At 38.0% G+C, this 22320-nt stretch overlaps 1 protein-coding gene across 5 annotated transcripts in view; it reads left to right on the forward strand.

The window, feature by feature from the left end:
• Window positions 1-22320, forward strand: part of RBMS1 (RNA binding motif single stranded interacting protein 1) — a 217956-nt gene that overhangs the window by 39738 nt on the left and 155898 nt on the right. The window lies entirely within an intron of this gene.

The following is a 22320-nucleotide window of genomic DNA, read 5'->3' on the forward strand; positions in this document are numbered from 1 at the left end:
TCTTGAGATGTCGTGGCCATGTGAAGACCTCTCCACTCTGTGTAAAGGTTCTGGTAACTTTAAACGTTAGTGAATCGGTGTATTCTTCAGTGTAATTTCATATGTGAAACAAGTTCAATGAAAAGTTTCTTGATCCACTTTTAAAATACTGACGATTTTAATGGTGAATAAATGGAGGTACATGTTAATCCAGTGACAATCACTGTACCTAAGTAAATGTCCAGGGTTATGTACTATAAAAAGAGGCACCTCTACCCTGCCATCTAGTAATATGTAGCACAGAGTCTCTGAAGCAGAGTATCTATTTAATAAATATTGGTTAAAGAAATAAATGAATTCAGACAACCAGAATTAGTTCTAAATAGGAGAGATAAGTGCCATGTGTAGCATCCAAATAAGGGGTCTGAATAAGGTCATCAATAATGCTTTCAGTTTAGTTCAGTTCAATAATGCTTTAGTGGGATGATATTCAAAAATTGATGCTATGTTTTTATTCTAAAAGATGTTTAATGTGTAATAGGTAAACCTATATTTCTTTGCATAGTCGTTTCGTATGAGTGTGTGTTGGTGTGTGTTAAGTGGCTCAGTTGTGTCTGACTCTTTGTGACCCCAAGAACTGTAGCTTGCCAGGCTCCTCTTTCCATGGTATTTTCCAGGCAAGAATACTGGAATGAGTTGCTGTTTTCCTCCTCCAGGGACCTTCTGACTCAGATATCAAACTCGCATCTTTTGCATCTCCTGTATTGGCAGGTAGATTCTTTGCCTCAGAGCCACCTAGGAAGCCACATAGTTGTTTTATTCTTATGCAGTAAATTGCTCAAAAGTGGTGTGTTGCACCCAGAAGTGCCAGGAAATCACTGAGGAAGTCACATGATGTGTGAGAGCGTGACATTCAGGCCAGCACCGATTAATGCGTAGGCAGCACTGCCCAGCTAGCTGATCAACTGTTGCGTGTTACTATTTAGTAATCTCTGGTTTGTGCTCTGAATCATGTCTTACGATTTCAATGTATATTTTTGATATTACTCAATATTTAGCATACCTAAAGGCATAAAACCAATTGTGGCTATTTCTTGTGGCCATTAGTACTGCAGGAAATGTTGTGTTTTTTCCTTCCTGTTTGTGACAGTGAAGCTTAGGAATAAGACCATGTTAATATCAAAGCTCTGTTACTTATTTGCTGTGAAAGCCTAATATTTCTACTATAAACATATAATATTTCTTAGCCTCAGTTGACCTCCCTGTAAAATGGGTCTACTCTTCTCAGCCTCTGTTGAGTTACACAAAGTTCCCTTGGAACTGGACAGCTGAGGGGAGCTGGAAAGGAAGTGAATTTGTCTTGGTTTGGCCCAGTATCTCCATTATTGTTGAGGAAATAACCCATGGAGGCCAAGTGGAGACTCAAAAGGAGGTTGGAGAAGCAAGAAGCAGCCAAGTTGGTAGAGAGGGAGTACAGGAGGCAGATTCCTGCTACAGCTTGGTATCTTCACAGCATCTAAAAGTTAGAGTTGATAACTTGGCAGGGAGGGGCCAGACAATCAGAATAGAAAAAGCAGAAACAAATCAAAGCAACTTCAGCTCCCGTTTGGTGTAGAAACAAACAGTCCTACTGTTTAGTATCTCCTGAGGTTTGCTATTAAGACAGAACATGATAGCTAATGTTCAAATTATGCTCAATATATTGTGAATTATTAAGAGAATTTTAAATTATGTGCAGGATATTGTATTTAAGAAAATTCAGAAAATCTAAAATATGACCTAGAAAAATTTTCATTAAAAGAGTCAATATTAAACTCTATGCTGCTACTGCTGCTAAGTCGCTTCAGTCGTGTCCGACTCTGTGTGACCCCGTGGACAGCAGCCCACCAGGCTTCCCCGTCCCTGGGATTCTCCAGGCAAGAACACTGGAGTGGGTTGCCATTTCCTTCTCCAATTAAACTCTATGCTGCTGCTGCTGCTAAGTCGCTTCAGTCGTGTCCGACTCTGTGTGACCCCATAGACGGCAGCCCACCAGGCTCCCCCATCCCTGGGATTCTCCAGGCAAGAACACTGGAGTGGGTTGCCATTTCCTTCTCCAATGCGTGAAAGTGAAAAGTCAAAGTGAAGTCGCTCAGTTGTGTCCGACTCTTAGTGACCCCATGGACTGCAGCCTACCAGGCTCCTCTGTCCATGGGATTTTCCAGGCAAGAGTACTGGAGTGGGGTGCCATTGCCTTCTCCAATTAAACTCTATAGTGTATCTTATTTAAAGTCTAAATTGTCTAGATTGAAAAGAGCAACAGAATTTACCGGGAATGCATTTACAAAAAGCTCCAGTCAGATGGAGATGACCTTTCATTCACATTTTAGCTTTGTGATACTGAATTTAGCAACAATTTCCTCATCTTTCAAATGGAAGTAAAATTACTGCCCGCTTAGAGCTGGTAAGAGGTTTAAAATCAGATAACCCTTGGAAAGCACTTAGCGCAGTACCTAACACAAAGTCTGTGCTGAACAGAGGTTAGCTTTTATGATTGGTGTTCTTACTACAAATGTTACGATCACTGTTTGACTATTTCAAGATTCTATTTCTTGAAACTACTAAGACTCACTTCTTTTACATTAGCTGGAATTCTGTGCTTTGTACTCCCTTGCTTGATCTGGATTTCCTTTTCTTTCATTGATTTTTCCAAACATTGTATCGATACTGGATAAATCAATACCATTAAAAGCTTGGGAAAAGAGCTTATATTACACTGTGTGTGCTGGTTATAATTTTCCTTCTGCTTTCTTTCTTTTCTTGTCTTGGCTGGATGTTGGATATTTCTTTGGTGTCCTCTCCAGGCATGTTCATAATTTTCCTTTCCAAGCTTAAGTAGTACCTATATGACACTGCATTTTGTCAGCCAAAATCCATATACTAAAGTGTGTTCCGGTTAGTCTCTGTTCGTCCTGCAACTGTATTCTCTTCTTCCTTTGTCTTCCTCCTTCTGGTTATAATATTTCTTTTGGTTTAACAGAGTGTCACAAGAACATTCTAAAAATGATACTGTGCTTTATCTACCTTTTGCAACATAACTGTAACTTGAGTGAATTTGTTTACAACAGAGAGAAGGCTTATGATATTTCTAAACAAACAAAAGTAACAGCCTTTACTGTTTCTTATATGCCATTCTTGGGCTTCCCCAATGGCTCTGAAGTTGAAGAATCCACCTGCAGTGCAGAAGATCCCTGAAGATCCGGGAAGATTCCCCTGGAGGAGGAAATGGCAACCCACTCCAGTATTTTGCCTCCCAAAATTCCATGCACAGAGGAGCCTGGTGGGCCACAGTCCAAAGGGTTGCAAAAAGTCTGACACAACTGAGCATGCACACATATATGCCATACATAAAGCAGAAGCTTCAGTGGAAAAGGCCGAGTCTTTAATTGAAGTTAAAATGAAAAGTTTAAGTTTCAGTCAACATCAGATACTAGTCTTTATCTTGACAAGAGGCTTTGAATACTTTGGAAAGATAACTCTGATTGAACATTTGTTGGCACATAAAGAGTGAATTTCCAGGATCCGCAATCTGTGCTGTAGCTTTGTATACCTGAAGTGTATTTTCAGAGAAACAAGAGCTACAGGGGGTGGCTGGGGTTTAACTGCTGAGGATGATCAGAGATGAATATTTGACTGATGAATATAATATTTGACTGATGGATATTCAAATAACTATTATCCTAAATGTACTAGAAAATTAAATAAACGAGAACTTTTCCATCTCATGAGTAATTCTCCCCAAAGGAATTTTAATTCCTCATTTCTGAGTGTTATTTTTAAAATGTAAATCTGATCCATCACCACCACTCTCCTCCCAACACTGCCTAAAGTCCTCAGTGGCTTTGGATGCCCTTAGAAGACAGTCCACTCTGTTTGGTGGAACCAGCACAGCTTAGAGGAGCTGGCCCACTGAGTTCCTGTTTCACCAGCTTCCTGACAATGCTCTTCACTTTTGCAAATGCTCCACACTCCCTCCTGCCTCAGAACCTTCCAGGACTCTTCCCCTTTTGGAATTCTCTCTCTTCCATTCTTTACAGGGTTGATTCTTTCTCTGCCTTTACTTCTCATTGTAACAGTTGCTTTCTGAGAGCCGGCTTCCCTGGTTCCCTGATTTAAATTAGAGCCTCAAAGTTGCCATCTTCCATGGCTTCCTGTTCTTTCCCCTTATGGCACATACCACAGTGTAATTATATATTTATTTGTGTGTTTCTTTACCATCCATCTCACAATTAGATTGCAAACCTCATGAAGACAAGAATTCTGTTTTCTTCACAGTACATGGTACCTACCCCAGTATCTGGCAGATAGTGAGCCCTGGATAACTGTGAGCTGAATTGATAAATATGTAGGACTGCAAGAAAAGGATAAATCATTGAAATGGTTTGCATGGGTCATCTTTGCTTGCTGTAAACATTCTACCTCTCATGAGATTCTCTTAAAGAAACCATTATAAAATTATTTTAATTTGAGTAGCATTGACGCAAATGTTTATTGAGTTACAGGCTGGGTGCTTCCACACACAAAGGTAAATTAGATGTAGCTTCTATGTTAACGAAATTCATAATATAAGCAGAGAGGTAAGCATTTATCTAGCTTTTTGGTGGGCAATATAGGGAGGGTTCCCAAGGGTTTGTGTTTTGGGGAATTGTGGAGAGGATGGAAAAGACTTTTATAAAGGAGGTGACATTGAAGCTCACTGAGTTTGGAAGAGGTAGTAGAATGTTTATAGGTGGAGAATGTTGAAAGGCTCTTCTTGATGGGAAAACTAAAATGGGCTAAGGCAGAGAGCATCAGAGTCCATGCTGTGAGAGGTTCTGTGTGGAGAAGGGTGAGTATTGGAGGAAAGTGGCAGGAAATGAGGCTGGAAGGATAGATTGGGCATCGGTCCTGGATCATTGGGGTGATTTTGCTAGAGGTTTGGATATTATTCTGTAGGCCATACGGGGCTATAAAATGTTTACAGCAGGTGAGTGAGAGAGCAGATCTGTACTTTAGAAACATAATGCTTCTTTCTGAAGACCTTTTCAAGAGGGTTGTTGCAGTAGAGTGATGACAGTGCAAAGCTGAGTGGGTGGGGAGGAACAGAAGCGGACGATGAGGAATAACCAGGTTTGCAGAAGCTAGGTTATAAGGGGAGGGAAAATAATGATGGGGTCTCTTTTAAAAGTCTTTCTCTTAAAAAAATTATGAAAGTATGTCATGCTTAATAGAATTTGGAAAATGCAGAATGTTATAAAAAAAGAAAGCAAAGATTATAATATGCTTAAGGAAGGGAAAGCAGAGTCAAGGGAAAATGTTCTTTCTCATCCCACCCCCTCCTTCCCTCACGGTGTCTACAAGTCTGTTCTCTCATCTGCATCTCCATTCGTTCCCTGCAGTAGGTTCATCAGCACCATTTTTCCAGGTTCCATTTATATGCATTAATATTCAAATTTGCTTTTATTCAGGTTTATGCATGTGAGCCTCCCTGCACTTTTCATACTTTATAATTAAAAAATAATAAATTAGGTGGAAATTATGGAAAGATGATTTTTCAAGATAATGTTGCATTAAGTTTCATTTTCCTATTTTGTTTGATGGGTTGAATTTAAATAGATGTGAAACTCACCACTAAAGAAACTGAGGTTTATTTAGTACAAAGAAGATAAATTATTGATTTTTTACATTTTAATTCAAATGTTGGTAGCACTGTACATGTTAAAGAAAATCGTTTTTGGATGAATTTTGGACCTCCTGCTCTTTATTCTATTTATCAAGCGATAAGAACTGTGAAGACACTAGAAGTTGAATAGTCTCAGGAAGATAATCTCTCAGGTATTTTGAGCACAGAAACCAACATCCACAGGGCAAACAATTAAATCAGTTTTGACATAAATAAATTTAAAGATCCCAGCTACTTCTTTAGCAGTTCATTCAGTGTCAAGAAAAGAAGCACACATTATGAATTTTTCCCCTAGTTTTACACATTTAGTTGAGTTCTTTTTGTTTTGTTTTTTTTACCCCCCCTCCTTTAACAAAAATTGGTCACAGTAAGGCATTAAGGCAGCTCAACTTGAATTTCAAAATATTGTCCTGGGAACTACTTCAGTCTTTATCTTTGTCTTCCTGTTTATTTATAGACTGGAAAAGGAAGACAGCCTTTCCTGCTTTTTCAGTTTCCTAATGATGATATCTCAGTTTGTACTGAATTAATCCAGAGGAAGAGGGCATTCTTTCTGCATCTACAGAAGAAACCAGCTTTGTGAAAAGCTGGAGTCGGGGCTTTCAAATTCAAGTGGTTTAGCAATTTCCACCTTTTTACTTTATTTAAAAGTTAACACAACTTTCTAAAAAAAAATTCTTACCCCTAAGATATATTAAAGCTGGTATTAAAAAATATAAGAATTGACAATATTATAAAAGGAGATAAAGATAGTAAGCTGTAGTAAAACTAACTTTGTTGACATTTCACAACTGATTGTGATATGAAATTTTGTTACTTTTGGCATGAAACTAAACTTAATAGAGCCTGTGTTCTGATTACCCTTTTTAAAAAATATTTTACATTCATTCATTCAGCAGACAATTTCTAAGAGTGCTGAATATTAAGAATTCAGAGATAAGTAATACCTAGCTCTTGCTTTTGCAGAACTCATAGTCTGGGGGGAAGGAGATGGTTTAATCTTCTCCATAGTTATCAAGGGCATCATTCCAACCATTGTCAAAGCCACTGTGGCATCTCTTGACCCCAGAGTGCTCAAAAGAGCCAGGCTCCAGTATATGTGGATTTTTGGAGTCTTCGAGTACCATTTAGCAAGCTAAGCAGTAATGGGAAGAGTGGGCCAAAGCTCCTTCATTAATTCATTCACTCCCAAGCATAAGTGGTTGTTTGTGGCAGGAATGTCCTGTGCTATGTGCTAGCGCTATAAAAACGGAAAGCACATTGCTGACCTCAAGGAGCTTGTGACACAGCTGGGGAAATGAACAAGTCAACATGCAAAGTCAACACAAACCCAGTGTGATGGGATCAATAACCATAGACTTACGTGGATATAACAGTACAGTCATCTAGCAGCTACATCTCTCAGCTTCTTTTGTAGTAGGGATGGAGCCCTATGACTAAATCGTGGTAAGCAGAAGTGATATATACCACATCTTGGCCTGGTTATAAAATCCTTATACTCTTCCTTCTCTTTCTGAGATGACCTTGGAGACCAGGAGTAGATGATGGCAGACAGAAAGAATCTGGAGGTAAACAATGCCCCTCCCAAATAATACTGGACTGTAATATAAATGAAAAATAGATTTTCATTGTGTTAAATCCCTAAAGTTTGAAGGTTATTTTTTATAGTAGTTTATCTATACTGATTAATGTACTCTCTGTCCACAGTCAGGATACCTCCCCCTAGTAAGTGTTAGTGAGGAAGGGGAGGAAGAGTGTCTCAGGAGGAGCATGGCAGGGGAAGGAAGAAAGCTTGGAACTTTCAGGAAACAGTAAGTAGTTTGGTGTGGTCAGGGGTGTAGTGGAAGTGGAGTTTATGGATGGGACTGGAGAGGAAAGTCAAGGACTGATCTTGGAAAACTTTGTGGGCCAAGCTAAGGGAGGAGAACTACTGAGACCTGAGCGAAAGCAGCCTCAGGGATAGAGTATGGAATGGGGTGTTCAGGCAGTAAAAAGGAGCTAACCTAGATTTGGAAAATGGTTTAATAATAGAAACAGTTTCTCACAATAGAGATAATTTTTTAGTCATGGTCATGCTTAGTGGGTTTTCCCACATGTTGTTCAATTGCTAAGTCATCTCTTGACTCTTTGTGACCCCTTGGACTGCAGCACACCAGGCTTCCCTGTCCTCTACTATCTCCCAGAGTTTGCTCAAACTCATGTGCATTGAGTCGGTGATGCTATCTAACCATCTCATCCTCTGCTGTCCTCTTTGCCTTTGGCCTTCAGTGTTTCCCAACATTAGGGCCTTTTCAAATGAGTCGACTCTTTGCATCAGGTGGCCAGAGTATTGGAGCTTCAGCTTCAGCATCAGTCCTTCCAATGAATATTCAGGGTTGATTTCCTTTAGGATTGACTGGTTGGATCTCCTTACAGTTCAAGGGACTCTCCAAGAATTGATTGAAAAGCATCAATTCTTTGGTGTTCAGCCTTCTTTATGGTCCAGCTCTCACATCCATATATGATTACTGGAAAAACCATAGCTTTGACTAAATGAACTTTTGTTAGCAAAATGATGTCTTTGCTTTTTAATACTGCCTAGGTTTGTCATACCTTTCCTTCCAAGGAACACGGTCTCTAAAAGTCTGTAATTATAGACCCCTCCACTAATGCTAATGGGAGCATGGACACCGATAGATGTCCAAGTGACAGAACTGGGGATGTTTAGCCTGAAGGAGAGAGAACTTGGAGAGACCATAATCATTGCCTTCAGCAGGTGGAAGATGGTTATACTTGACTGAGTAGCCCCAAAGTCTACTTAAGACAAATAGTGGATGAGTATGAAGACAGATTTAGGATCAGTACAAGGAAGAACTTTTTGCTATAATTGCCTGAAAATGAGTCATTCAGTCCTGGAGAAGACGGCAGTAAGTCTTATGAACAGAAAGGATTGGAATAAACTGGTTTCACAGCTTGGATGTTTACCGTGCAGGTCGTTCAACTGTTGGATAAGACTGGGATGAGATACCTTTTTGAAGTCTTTGCATAGTCTCATATTCTGTGATATTGATCTGAAATTTAAAATTTTATGAAAGCTAACTACTTACATTTGCCCTGATTTTAAGGTTGAGGAAATGTATGATATAAGGTTTTAAAAAACTTCCAAAGAGAGAGAGAGAAAACTCTACGTGCACAAATGTCTTTACCCAGAGCTAACAATTTGGCAGTTAATACATACTTTTTGTTGGGGCTGATGAATAGGCATTTTGTCTGCTTCACATGGCTAAATGACCTTGCCTAGATATCACTGAATGGTATCTCCCTTAGAATGTCAGTCCCCAACAACAAGGCAGTGGGATGAAGGAAAAGGCAGATACTATCTTCCTCTGAGATATTGGGGGAGAAAGTTTCCCTTAACTCCTTTATTTATCAAAGCCAGATAGCTCAGCTGTTCCTCTGAAACTGTCAGGCTTTCTCTCATTGCTGCCTCTGAACTGATGGATGGGGATTGATGGATCTTGCTTACCACATGTGCATTGTAGCAAGACACAACTTTATTTAAAATACCATTAAGATGCAAACACTTTATAGCTACTCTGAAGGCCTTCTCTTACAACATGAATTATTCAAACAGCTCTTTAATAACTGCATTGATTTCCACAGTTAAGAGCAGATCAGATTCTGGAATCTGCTCAATACCACTTAAATGTTTATAGATGTTAGGGTTGACAAAGATCTTTTAGACACTGATAATTCCTTTCACTAGATCGGAATGCTAGAGATTTGGCATTACTAATAATGGTCTGTGTTTATTTTTAATAAATCAAGGAATATTGTAATAGCAGCCATTTAAGGTCTTCATTCTTATTCCATTTGGTTCCCAGAGTCATTGCCTAAAAATCTAGTTATGCTAAAAATCTGACCCAAAACTTTTATATTTATATTGATCAGAAGCCTTTATGTTTCTTTTGTAAAGATCAATATATTAACGTCTTAACCTGCCTGTATTGATGCATGTATTTTAAAATCTATGAATATTTATTGTGATAAAATCCAGTAAGATTGTAGCTTCTCAGATGCTTTTAGTACCCTATGAAAGAGGGGCAAATTAACTAGTATGAGAAGAAATTATAGGTGAAGCCAAAATGAGATCTTTTGTTTAATTGTCCCCTTACTTGGAAGTTTCTGGGAAGATGATTTCCATAGTGTTTTAGTCTGTGTGGACTGCCATAACAAAATACTATAGACTGCGTAGCTTACAAACCAGAACTTTATTTTCTCACAGCTCTTGGAGGCTGTGAGTCAGAGGTCAGGGTGCTAACATGGTTGTGTTCTGGCAAGGCCTCTTTTCTTTTTAAAATTTATTTTATTGAAGGATAGATGACTTACAACATTGTGTTAGTCTCTAGTGTGCAGCAAAGTGATTGAGTTTTATATGTATATTTTTTCATATTCTTTTCCATTATGGTTTATTGTAGGATACTGAAGATAGTTCCCTGTATTATACAGTAGGACTTTGTTGTTTATCAACTTTCTATACGATAGTTTGCACCTGTTAATCACAAACTCCCAATTCATTCCTCCCCAACCTCCTTCCCCATGGCAACCGCAGACCTGCTCTCTATGTCTGAAAGTTTATTTCTGTTTTGTAGATAAGTTCATCTGTGTCATGTTTTTAGAATACACATAGAAGTGATATTGTATGGTATTTGTCTTTCTCCTTCTGGCTTGTTTAGTATGTTAATCTCTAGATTAATTCATGTTACTGCAAATGGTGTTATTTCATTCTTTTTTATGGTAGAGTAATATTCCATCTTATATATGTACCACGTCTTCTTTATCTGTTTATCTGTCAGTGGACATTTAGGTTGTTTCCATGTCTTGGTTATTGTGAATAGTTAGAGTTCTTTTGATTTGCAGACGACTGCCTCCTTGCTGTGTGCTCTCATGGTCAATCCTTGGTGCTCACAAGGCATGGAGAATAAAGCCACCAGTTCTATTGGATTAAGATTCTACCTTTATAACCTCATTTAATCTTAATTTCTTCCTAAAAGCTCTATCTCCAAATACAGCTACACTGGAAGTTAGGACTTCAGTATAAGAATTTAGGAGGACAAAATTCACTCCACACCACATTGGCAGTGAACTCTGGAGTCAGACTGCTTGTGTTTAAATGTGACCTGGAGCAACGCACTTACTCTTGCCTGTTTCTCAGTTTTGTATAAACTGAGAATAAACAGTAATGTTTTCAAGGCTTTATCATGTTGAATAAATGGGTTAAAACATGCAAAGTACTTAGTGTATGGCATATATGAAATATTCAATAAAAGTTATTATTGTTGAATAACTATGTATTTATGTCTTAGCTAATAAGACTTTTGTGATTTTATATATGTATTCTCCAAGTATTTGTGTTTATATATCAAATGATTACTGCTGCTGCTGCTGCTAAGTCACTTTAGTCGTGTCCGACTCTGTGTGGCCCCATAGATGGCAGCCCACCAGGCTCCCCCATCCCTGGGATTCTCCAGGCAAGAACACTGAAGTGGGTTGCCATTTCCTTCTCCAATGCATGAAAGTGAAAAGTGAAAGTGAAGTCGCTCAGTCATGTCTGACTCTTCGCAACCCCATGGACTGCAGCCCACCAGGCTCCTCCGTCCATGGGATTTTCCAGGAACTAGCACTGGAAATTCAGAGTATGCCTAAAAAATTTTCTTTCTGAAATTTGGTGGGTACTTAATTGTAAGAAGATAAAGTATATCTTATTTTATAAAGTACTTATAAAGAAATTGTTCTCATCAGTGTTGATCTAGTCACCCTCCTTCTCCCTATCTTATCCTGTCTTCCAGAGCTAGAGAATGCTCTCCAGACAGACTCTGGACCTTCTCTGTCTATAACCTAAAGTTTTCAGGATGACATTGTACACAAATAGCAAGGGCAGAGTAACTTTCCTGGTGACCGAAAGAGGAATTCTCTCCTTTTCCTATTTTTCCACTTAACCCTTTTACACATACTTGCACACGCGCACGTGCGCGCGTGTGCGCACACACACACACACACACACACACACATTCACTTTCCTACTTGTACAGTTAAAAAGCAGAGCATATGGTTGCATACCTTATTGCTGTGGAAATCAAGATACTTTATCCATAACAAGAAATTCAATAATCTTTGGACTACCCAAAGGGAGTTTGGGGTAAAAGCATCCTCATTTAGTTATTGTCTTGGAAAGCTAAGTAGAAGACAAATGACAACTTACCAGTAGCTCTATAGGTAAGATACGGTTGCCTGATTCGTTGGCTAATATCCATTTCCTGTGTTAGACTGAACACTGGCTAGAATTTGAATTGAATTAAAAGGGTAGAGAAAGTGCACTTAACTGATGCTCAAATAATAAATTATTTTTCAAGATTTGCAACACATGCCATCAGACAGTCTACAATCCTTCCTGGCTCTTTCTGGAGCTGTGTTTTCTGTCAGCATCAGTCATTCCTATTTGGCAGGCAGGCTTAAACAAAAGAAGGAGAAGAAGCAAGACAGACCGTGCCCATGAATTCTCTTTGGCCACTTCCTCCCTAGCCATTCACTTCTCCTGCCTTCTGAGTCTGCGTTGTAGGCGTTGGACCTATGGCTCCCCTCCCTCTTCCTGTTTTGAGTACATGAACAAGTCACAGATACTTTATACTTATAAACGTTTCATTCTAAACAGTTGTACTTATGAGTCAAGTTATAAGACTTTCACTAAAATTAGGAAACCTCAGAGTCTTTTTATATCTGAGCTCTTCAAAAAAAATAAAAGTGAAATATTTATGTAGTGCAATTTGTAGCTGCTGTAGGATGCGCAGTTTAAGTAATCTGTCCTTGTAATACTTTTCAGTGTTAAGATGGCCAGTCCTACTAGAATATTGAATCCAGTAGGAAATAAAATCAGCATGGTGTGGGCATGTACCATTCACATGCAAATTAAGGCATTTATAAATTATTTTTCATTTGTATTGGGATGCAATTATTTCACAAACTGTGGGCAAATATATTATCAAGAAACAGACCCTTTGGGGAAAAAAAGTGAGCTTTCACACCCGTCTCTGTTCTATAGAATTAATTTGGATGGATTGCAGACCCATATGTAAACTCAGAACCATAAATCTTCTGGAAGACATGGGAGGATATCTCTATGACCTCAAAGTAGACAAATATTTCTTGGATACCACACAAAAAGCACATCGTCAGCTTTAAAAACTGATTAATTAGACATTATCAAAATTAAGCATTTTTGTTTGCCAAAATATACCTTGAAGAAAATGAATAGACAGGTACCACCTGGTAAAATAGTCACAACACATGTATCTGACAAAGGACTTAAGTCCAAAATACATAGAGAATTTTTACAAATCCATAAGAAAATGCCAACTCAAAGACTGAACAGGTACTGCACAAATTAAGATATATGGATGGCCAACATGCTCAGAAAAGATGATCAACATTATTAGACATCAGGGAAATGCAAATTATAGCCACAGTGAGATGCCATTTCACATCCACTAGAATAGCTGAAATATAAGAGACTACCAATGACAAATGTTGGGGAAGACGTGGAGCACCTGCAAATCTCAGTCAATAGTGGGAGTATGAAATGGTCTAACCACACTGGAGAACTGTTGGATGGTTTCTTAAAATGCTAAACAGACATCATATGATGTAGCAGTTCCACTCCTAGGTATTTACCAATGAGAAATAAAAATATATTCCTGCAGAAAGAATTGCATAAGAATCTTTATAGCAGTCATATTCATAAAGCCAGACACTAGAAACAATCCAAATGTCCATGGAAAATGGATAAACAAATTCCTTTATAATGGGGTACTACTCATCAGTAAAAAAGAACAAACTACCAATTTAAGCAACCACACTGATGAATCTCAAACAGTTTGAATGAAAGAAGCCTGATGCAAAAAAAAAAAAAAAAAAAGCCTTTTTTCTATGATTTCATTTACATGAAATCCAAGGTAAATCTAACTTATGTTGATAGACTTCAGAAAGTGGATGGAGAGGGAGGTTAAAGGAGAGGGGCATGGTGGAACTTCTGAGAGATGGAAATGACCTAAGTCGTGTTTTGAATGGTGGTTACACAACCATATACAGTTGTCAGAGTTCATGGACTAAACATTTAAGATCTGTGTATTATATCTCAATCTTGTTTAAAACAACAACAACAACAAGAATCTGTCTTCCTCTGTCAAAACGTTTGCATACTGATGAATAATCCAAGATGGGATCCTAGAGAATGTGAGAAAATGTTATATGTGAGATTTCTTGGAAGAAGAAGAAATTGGCTGCCTCGCATGTGTACAAATATGTTTGTGCTATCTGAACCCCTCAAAAGAATGTTAGGAGGTCTTGGAGTCAGCAACCTACTGAGGTAATGGAAAGCACAGCTTCAGTACCAGCAGATGCTAGGGATATCACTAAAAAGGCCATTTGAGAGTGAACACATTTTGGTGAGGTGGGTAGGGGTGGGGTGTAGGGGGTTTTGCCAGCAGTAAAGGTGCCGACTCTCATGCTTCCCCTAGAGGAGAAGGTGGTAAGTGGAGATCCTTCCAAGGATACTTCTGATGGTCCTTGGCTTGGGAATCAACTGACTGAAAGACCAGTCAGTCAGTGTATGTTGAAGATGGAGCTAAGGTGGAAGCACCCTAAAGTCAGGGATGCTGGATTAGTTTAGGTGTCAGAATTGTACCTAGACATGGTTTTTGAGGCCAGGCCTATTGGGTCCCATCTCAGGGAGGCAGCTGGATCCATTTGGCCAATTTTCGTGATGGAGAAGGAGAATTCCTTTAAGTTTCCAGTTACTGGAAAGCATTGATCCTCCAAAGATTGCCTTTTGTCTGCATAAACAATAGGTTTTATATAACTTGATTCCCCTATGGAGTCCCTTCAAATGATCTCAAAGAGTATTCCTGACTTATGAATGCTTTGAATGCTGCTGAAAAGCAAAAAGGACTTGCTGGGGAGTCAGAAAGGACATCAGCATCAAAGTCACTTCTTCTCTTCCTGCAATGGTAGGAACAGCAGGGCCCTAAGGCATTTCTTATTTCTTGTCCAGGTCCTGTCAAAAATCTCAGCTGATCACAGGAGGAAAAGTGGTATGAGCAGGGTGATTCTCCTGCACTTTTGGAGTCAGGCTCTTGAAAACTGGTTTAGAGAAATTTATCATTAACCCCTTATATGGAGAAGTGTAGAATATGGCTATAATTGGAAATTTGTTTTAGAAAAAACTGGTAAGTATGATTTCAGTGCCTTAATAATCAGTGCCTCTGATTTTTCCTGAATGACAGAAATACATATTGCATGTTATGCAGACTGTTCCTTCATACCTGTACTTCTCAGAGTTTGAATACTTCTGATGTTACATGCTTTAAAGATTAAAAAGTGTCACAAGCCAACATCCATCAAGCACTTGGGAGGTTGACTGAGAAGGAAGCATCATATTCATAGACTGCCTGTGTTCTTATGGTTATAGACATTTCAAGATTCATTTGTTGGCCATAAAATTGGCCATGTTTCAACATCTGTAACTCCTGTGCATACAGGAGATGAAGATTCTGTGTAGTGAGTACTGAATTGGAGTGTTGGCATTTCTGACAGAACTGGCAATTTTTCAGATTGACTGAGGCATTGGGTAGACTTTGAATTATAGATTGTTTACTATTTTGCTAATTGAGCCATACTGAGAGCAATTGCAAGAGAAATGAGAACAGTTCATGCTTTGCACCTCTCCCTCCCTCAGAGGACCTTTAAGAGGGTTCAGATGGGAGCCACAAACTAGACAGAAAACTACGGTGGCAGTGGTGGAGCTAATCAGTGTCACTAAGGGTAACCATGAAGGTTGAATTGATGGCCTTTAGGATATTGGTTGCCAGTATGCTGTTGTAGTTTTATGTAATTTTTTTTTCACCTTTAATATCACTCAGGGTTCAGTCTAAAGTGGATTGAGAAAGCTAAAGCAGGTTTTACCTTGGAAAGTGTCCCCTTTAACATTTTAGACTTCTCTAGCTACCCAGGTTTTTTTTCATGTCATTCATATTTATTTTACCTATTAAAAATATTTCCCAGCATCATTTCATTCCAGGGAAACGAAGCAGTCTTCTACAATCGAATAAGATTAGTGTGCAAACTTAGCACTTATCTACTTATGTTTTGTAATGATTTAAAGTTCTTATCTCATCGTCGAATTAAATATTCATGGTAAAAAAGGAAAGACAAGAAATAGAGTGGGAGGAGGGGTGAGATTCTAGGATGTACTTCAAAGACAGACAACCCGGCTGCTTAATTTCAGTTAGTCTGGCTACTTTTCTTCATTATCCTTTTCAGTTGAAAGGCTTCAGCTGAGAATTCTTTTGCTAAACTCATTCTCTCAGATCAGTATAAAAATGTATGCTATAGTTTTCCAGGAACCCATTACTCTGTTAGCTCCTTTCTTTTACTTTCTTTTTGTTTAGTGGTGGTAATAATCATGAGACCAGTGTATCAGGAAACCTCGGGGATGAGCTTCTGTTTGGGTGAGCCTTTTCCATGGTAGTAATACCTTCAGAGACACTGTCATTCAGTCATATTTGAGCTTGGGTGAAAATGGTCAACTATACTTCCAAGTTATTTCCTTTGTTCAGAATAAAAAGTAAGGAAGCAAATTTGGTAGTAAACTATGGAAGAGAGAACATCATAAATCAACCCAAAACTGCATTGCTTAAGACAACAGTGATGTATTTTCCCTCATGATTCTGTGACATGGGAATTTAGACAGGGTTGGTAACTCCAGGGGCTATCAGCTGAGGTGGGGCATTGGGCTGGTGGCTTCAGTGGACTGGAAAGTTGTGAAGGCTTCACTTTCTAAGAGCTAGTGCTTCTTGCTTTGCTCTTATTCTTTCTTCTCTGCCTGAGTAGCTTGCCCTTTCTCATGGGACAGTATTCTCAAGATAGTTGTACTTATCTTACATGGCGGCTGTCTTCCAGAAGGAAAGGTGGAAACTGCCAAAAACAGCATCACTTCCACCACATTTTATTAGTCAAAGCAAGTTACATGTCAGCCCACATTCCAGGTGAATTGAGAGAGATTGCACCTCTTGATGGGAGGAGTGACACGAGGACAGGAAGGCGAGGGATTGATGGTGGCTGTTTGGAGATTATTGGCCAAGTTATTTACTGATGTAAATTAAATAGAAGGGACAGTTTTAGAAAAACTGACAATTTTATTTGTTCCAGTAAGGTGGACTGCTGCGATGAAGGTTATGAAACCTTTCTTGATGGGTTGTTTCATAGAGATGACTTTATAAATCCAATAATGTTGATCAGAACTCCTTCACCACTTCATTTCCTTCTCAATTTATCAATGCTTAATTAAGTCATAACTTGACTATGTGATGGAACATTTATTTTCATACTATAACTAAACCTCAGAATGCTGTAATGAATGCATTCTTGGTTCTTAGGAAATTTGGACGAAGAAGTTCAATTTAGTCTGCATCTGAAAATAATTCTAGATTTAGATTTCCCATTATTGTACTTCAATGGACAATACTTCTTGTTTTTCCTCTTACTTCTTGGAGGGAGATGTATATGTCCATTTTCTCACAGCCAGAGGTGATCTTAAAAATAAGTGCTTTTTGTAAAAGAAAAACTAAAACCTGCAATACTAATGTAAAAATCCTCCCAAATATGAAGACTAGTCTATGGCTTGGTGAATATAAAAATCTATTCCTGTTGCATTCTAATTATTAGATAATAAAATATATTGCATGATTATTGTGTACTAAGTATTCTGAAGAAAGAGCCTTGGAATAGGAATAAGAAGATTGATGTTCTGGTTGCCTTTGGCAAGTCACTTAACTTTAAGGCTTTCTCTTTTTGTCTTTTTATCCTAGTTCTTTCTCTCTTTTTTTTTTTAAAAACCATTAAAAAAATTAAGGTATAGTTAGTATACAATATTGTGTTAGTTTCAGGTGTATATTCTTTTTCAGATTCTTTTCCATCTATTATAATATATTGAATACAGTTCCCTGTGCTGTATACTTTATCTGTTTTATATACAGCAGTATGTAGTTGTTAATCCCAAACTCATAATTCATCTCTGCCTGGCCCCATCCCCACTATACTCTTTGGTAACCATCAGTTTGTTTTCTATGTCTGTGAGTCTTTCTGTTTTGTAAATAAGTTCATTTATATCTTTTTTTTTTAAAGATCTACATATAAGTGATATCACATGTATTTGGCTTTCTCTGTCCAATTTACTTCACTTAGGATGCTAATCTCTAGGTCTATACATGTTGTTGCAAATGGCATTATTTCACTTTTTATGGGCTAAATAATATTCCACTGTATGTATGTGCCACATCTACTTTATCCATTTCTCTGTCAGTGAACATTTATATTGCTTCCATGTCTTAGCTATTGTAAATAGTGCTGCAGTGAACATTGGAGTGAATATCTTTTTGAATTAGAGTTTTCTTCAGATATATAAGGCTTTTTCATAATGTATAAATTGAGGAGAATAATTCCTACTCTTCCTTCCTCAGAGAGTGTGAGATTTAAATAAATAAAAGTATTCAGGACCACATAGAAGATACGATAACTGGTGATAAGAAAAATGTTGGGATACAAAAAATGAGAAAGAACTGAATTTAGAAAATACATACGTGTGTGTGTGTGTGTATTCCGCCAAAGGGGCTCAAGTCTCCTTAGAGAGTATTTTCAGTAGAGTATCTAGTTAAAGCATAGAAATAGTTTAAGATAATCCCAACGATTTCCAGAGAGAGTTAGTAAGACTTTTTGTTGTTGTCATTCTGCATGTCTCTCCCAATTATGTAGACAGTTTGGGTCAGGCTGAACTGCCTTAGCTAAAATACCAGTCCCTTTAAACGTTTAATTTCTTGTAAAAACTGGGTAACGTGGCAGAATGCTTAACTATAGGAATCAGGATTGGGCTTGTCCTTTCTGCCCTGACATTCTATCATTTCTGTCCTTCCTTGACAGTACTTGTCTATGGTTGAAAATCCTCTTCATGGTCAATTTAATAAGGATTTTAAAACATCATCAGATAATTATCAGATAAAAATAATTCTAGATACCTGCTGACCATAGAATAGTTGACACACTTAACTGTATGCAGACATGCTTCGTTTTGTTGCACTTGGCTCTATTGCACTATGCAGATATTGTGCTTTTTACCAATTGAAGGTAACTGGCATTGAGCAAGCCATTTTCCCCACAGCATTTTGCTTATTTCATGTCTCTTTGTCACATTTTGGTAATTCTTGCAATATTTCAAACTTTTTATTATTATTATGTTTGTTATGGTGATCTGTGATGTGCGATCTTTGATGTTACTGTTGTAATTGTTTTGCCCATGTAAGATGACGAACTTAATCATGTGTGATCTGACTGCTCCACCAACATGCTCTTCCCTGGCTCCCTCCCGCTCCTCAGGCCTCCCTGTTAGATAAAACAATTTTGAAATTAAGCCAATTAATAAACCTACAGTGACCTCAGAGTGTTCAAGTGAAGGAAAGTGTCACACATCTCTTATATTAAGTCAGAAACTAGAAATGATTAAGCTTAGTGAAGAAGGCATGTCATAAGCCAAGAGAGGGTGAAAGTTGCCTCCTTGGGCCAAACAGTTAGCCAAGTTTTGAGTGTAAATGAAAAGTTCTTGAAGGAAATTAAAAGCACACCCCAGTGAACACATAGATGATAAGAAAGCAAGCATCCTTACTGCTAATAATAGTGAAAATTTTAGTGGTCTGGATAGAAGATCAGACCAGCAACGATATTCCCTTAAGCTAAAGACTAATGCAGAGCAAGGCTAACTGTCTTCAATTCTGTGAAGGCTGAGAGAGGTGAGAAAGCTTCTGGAGAACAGTTCAAAGTTAGCAGAGGTTGGTTCATGAGGTTGAAGGAAAGAAGTTGAAGCCATCTTAATAACATCAAAGTGCAAGGTGAAGCAGAAAGTGCTAATGTTGTAGCAAGCTACCCAGAAGATCTGGCTAAGATAATTAATGAAGATGGCTACACTAAACAGATTTTTCAGTGTACACAAAACAGCCTTTTATTGGAAGAAGATGCCATCTAGGACTTCATAGCTAGAGAAGAGAAGTCAATGCCTGGCTTCAAAGCTTCAAAAGATGGACTGACTCTTGTTAGGAGCTAATGCAGCTGGTGATTTTAAATTGACGCCAGTGCTCATTTACCATTTTGAAAATCCTAGCATAAAAATTATGTTAAATTTGCTGTTCATGTGCTCTATAAATGGAATAACAAAGCCTGAATGACAGCACATCTGTTTACAACATGATCTACTGAATATTTTAAGCCCACTGTTGAGATCTGCTGCTGCTGCTACTAAGTCGCTTCAATTGTGTCCGACTCTGTGTGATCCCATAGACGGCAGCCCACCAGGCTCCTCCGTCCATGGGATTCTCCAGGCAAGAATACTAGAGTGGGTTGCCATTTCCTTCTCCAACTGTTGAGATCTACTGCTCAGAAAAAAGACTCCTTCAAAATAGTACTATCTGTTGGCAGTGTCTCTGTCACCCAAGAGCTCTGATGGAGATGTAAAATGAAGTTAATGTTTTCATGCCTGCCAGCACAACATTCATTCTGCAGCCCATGCATCAAGGAGTAATTTTGATTTTTGAGTCTTATTACTTAAGAAATACATTTTGTAAAACTGTAGTTGCCGTACTGATTCCTCTGGTGGATCTGAGCAAAGTCAAATGAAAATCTTCTGGAAAGGACTCATCATTCTAGCTACCATTAAGAACATTTGTGATTCATTGGAAAAGGTCAAAATATCAACATTTAACAGGATGTTGGAAGAAGTTGACTCCAGCTCTCATGGATGACTTGGAGAAGTTCAAGACCTCAGTGGAGGAAGTAACTGCAGATGTGGTAGAAATAGCCAGAAAACCAGAAGAAGAAGCGGAGCCTGAAGATGTGTCTGCTCTGCTGCAATTTCACGATAACATTTTAATTGCCAAGGAGTTGTTTCTTATGGATGAGCAAAGAGAGTGGTTTTGGAGATGAAATCTACTCTAGATGAAGATGCTATAAAGATTGTTGAAATGACAACAAAGAATTTAGAATATTAATAGCTGATAAAGCAACAGCAAAGTTTGGAAGGGTTAACTCCATTTTGAAAGAAATTCTACTGTGGGCAGAATGCTATCAAACAGCACTGCATACTAGAGAAAAATCATTTATGAAAGGAAGAGCCAATTGATGTGGCAGACTTCATCGTTGTCTTCATCTAGAAAATTGCCATAGCCACCCCAACCTTCAGCATCCACCACCCTGATCATTCTGCAGCCAATAACATTGAGGAAGACCCTCTACCAGCAAAAAGATTATGACTCACTGAAGGCTTAGATAATGGTTAGCATTTTTTTAGCAATGAAGTGTTTTTAAAATAAGGTATGTAACATTGGTTTTTTTAGACATATCACACATTTCATAGACTACTGTATAGTATAAACATAACCTTTATATATATTCATTATATAAATGAATAAATAAATGAATAAAATGAATATTCATTTTATTGTGGTGATCTGGAGCCAAATCTGCAGTGTCTCCAAGTTTGTTTCTTCTCCAAGTGTCTCCAAGCATGTATAATAGTTTATTTCTTTGGTTGTCAGGGATCCACTAAATAATAGGCCTGTGCTATCAAATATGGTAGCCACTAGCTGCCTGTGATTGTTTCAATTTAAATTTAAGTTAGTTAAAAAAATAAAAAAATAAATAAATAAATAAATTTAAGTTAGTTAAAATAAAAACTTCAGTTCCTCAGTCAACCCTCAGCTATATTTCAAGAGCTCACCAGGTGCCATTTTGGACAGTAAACATGTGGAACATTTTCATCATTACAGAAGATTCTAATGGATGGCACTATTACAGACTATTTTCTAACCCATTTGCTGCTGTTTTTTTTCCTGCTATCTATCTCCCTCAAAGGCTTCCTCTTCCATGCTTGTTTGTTTCGGGTACACAGTGGGAAAAAAGAGATCAAACTCATGTCCAGTGTTTCTGTGTTTTAGTAGTGCTGATGAAAGAGTTGGTAACTGGATGGGCTGTAACTATTGACTAGAATAAGATTTCGGAAATATCTTTGAATTTAATTTATATGTATCACCCAAAATAGTGGTGTAGAGGTGGCTGTGTTTAGTTTTTAAATGGACTAGACTCACGTCTTCTTCGTTAAACACATCTCTTGAGCTAGTGATTACACTTCTCCTATTGAGTATTGTTTCATTATCTCTAAAAATTTTGTTTATTACAAACTCCTTTAGTAAGTGAAAATTAGGCCACCATGCTCTAGGCTTTTTCTCAGTTTAAACAAATTTCTGATCCAAGATGTGTTTGGATCTTGATATATGCCAATTAAAATATTGACTTTAAACAAAGAGGTCATAAAAAATATGTGATTAAAATGATTAGGAGTTGAGTCCTTATCACATAACCCAAAGTAAACGCAGATTGCACAATTCCATACTTAAGTGGTGCAGCTCTGTTGTACAGGCATGTTTCTGGATATTCTAGATTGCTTCTAAATTATAGTGCTGTGTGTTGAGAGATTGATATTAAAATATACTTGGGAATTAAAATTCACT

Source organism: Bos javanicus, chromosome 2, assembly GCF_032452875.1.
Source record: "Bos javanicus breed banteng chromosome 2, ARS-OSU_banteng_1.0, whole genome shotgun sequence".
Lineage (NCBI taxonomy): Eukaryota > Metazoa > Chordata > Mammalia > Artiodactyla > Bovidae > Bos > Bos javanicus.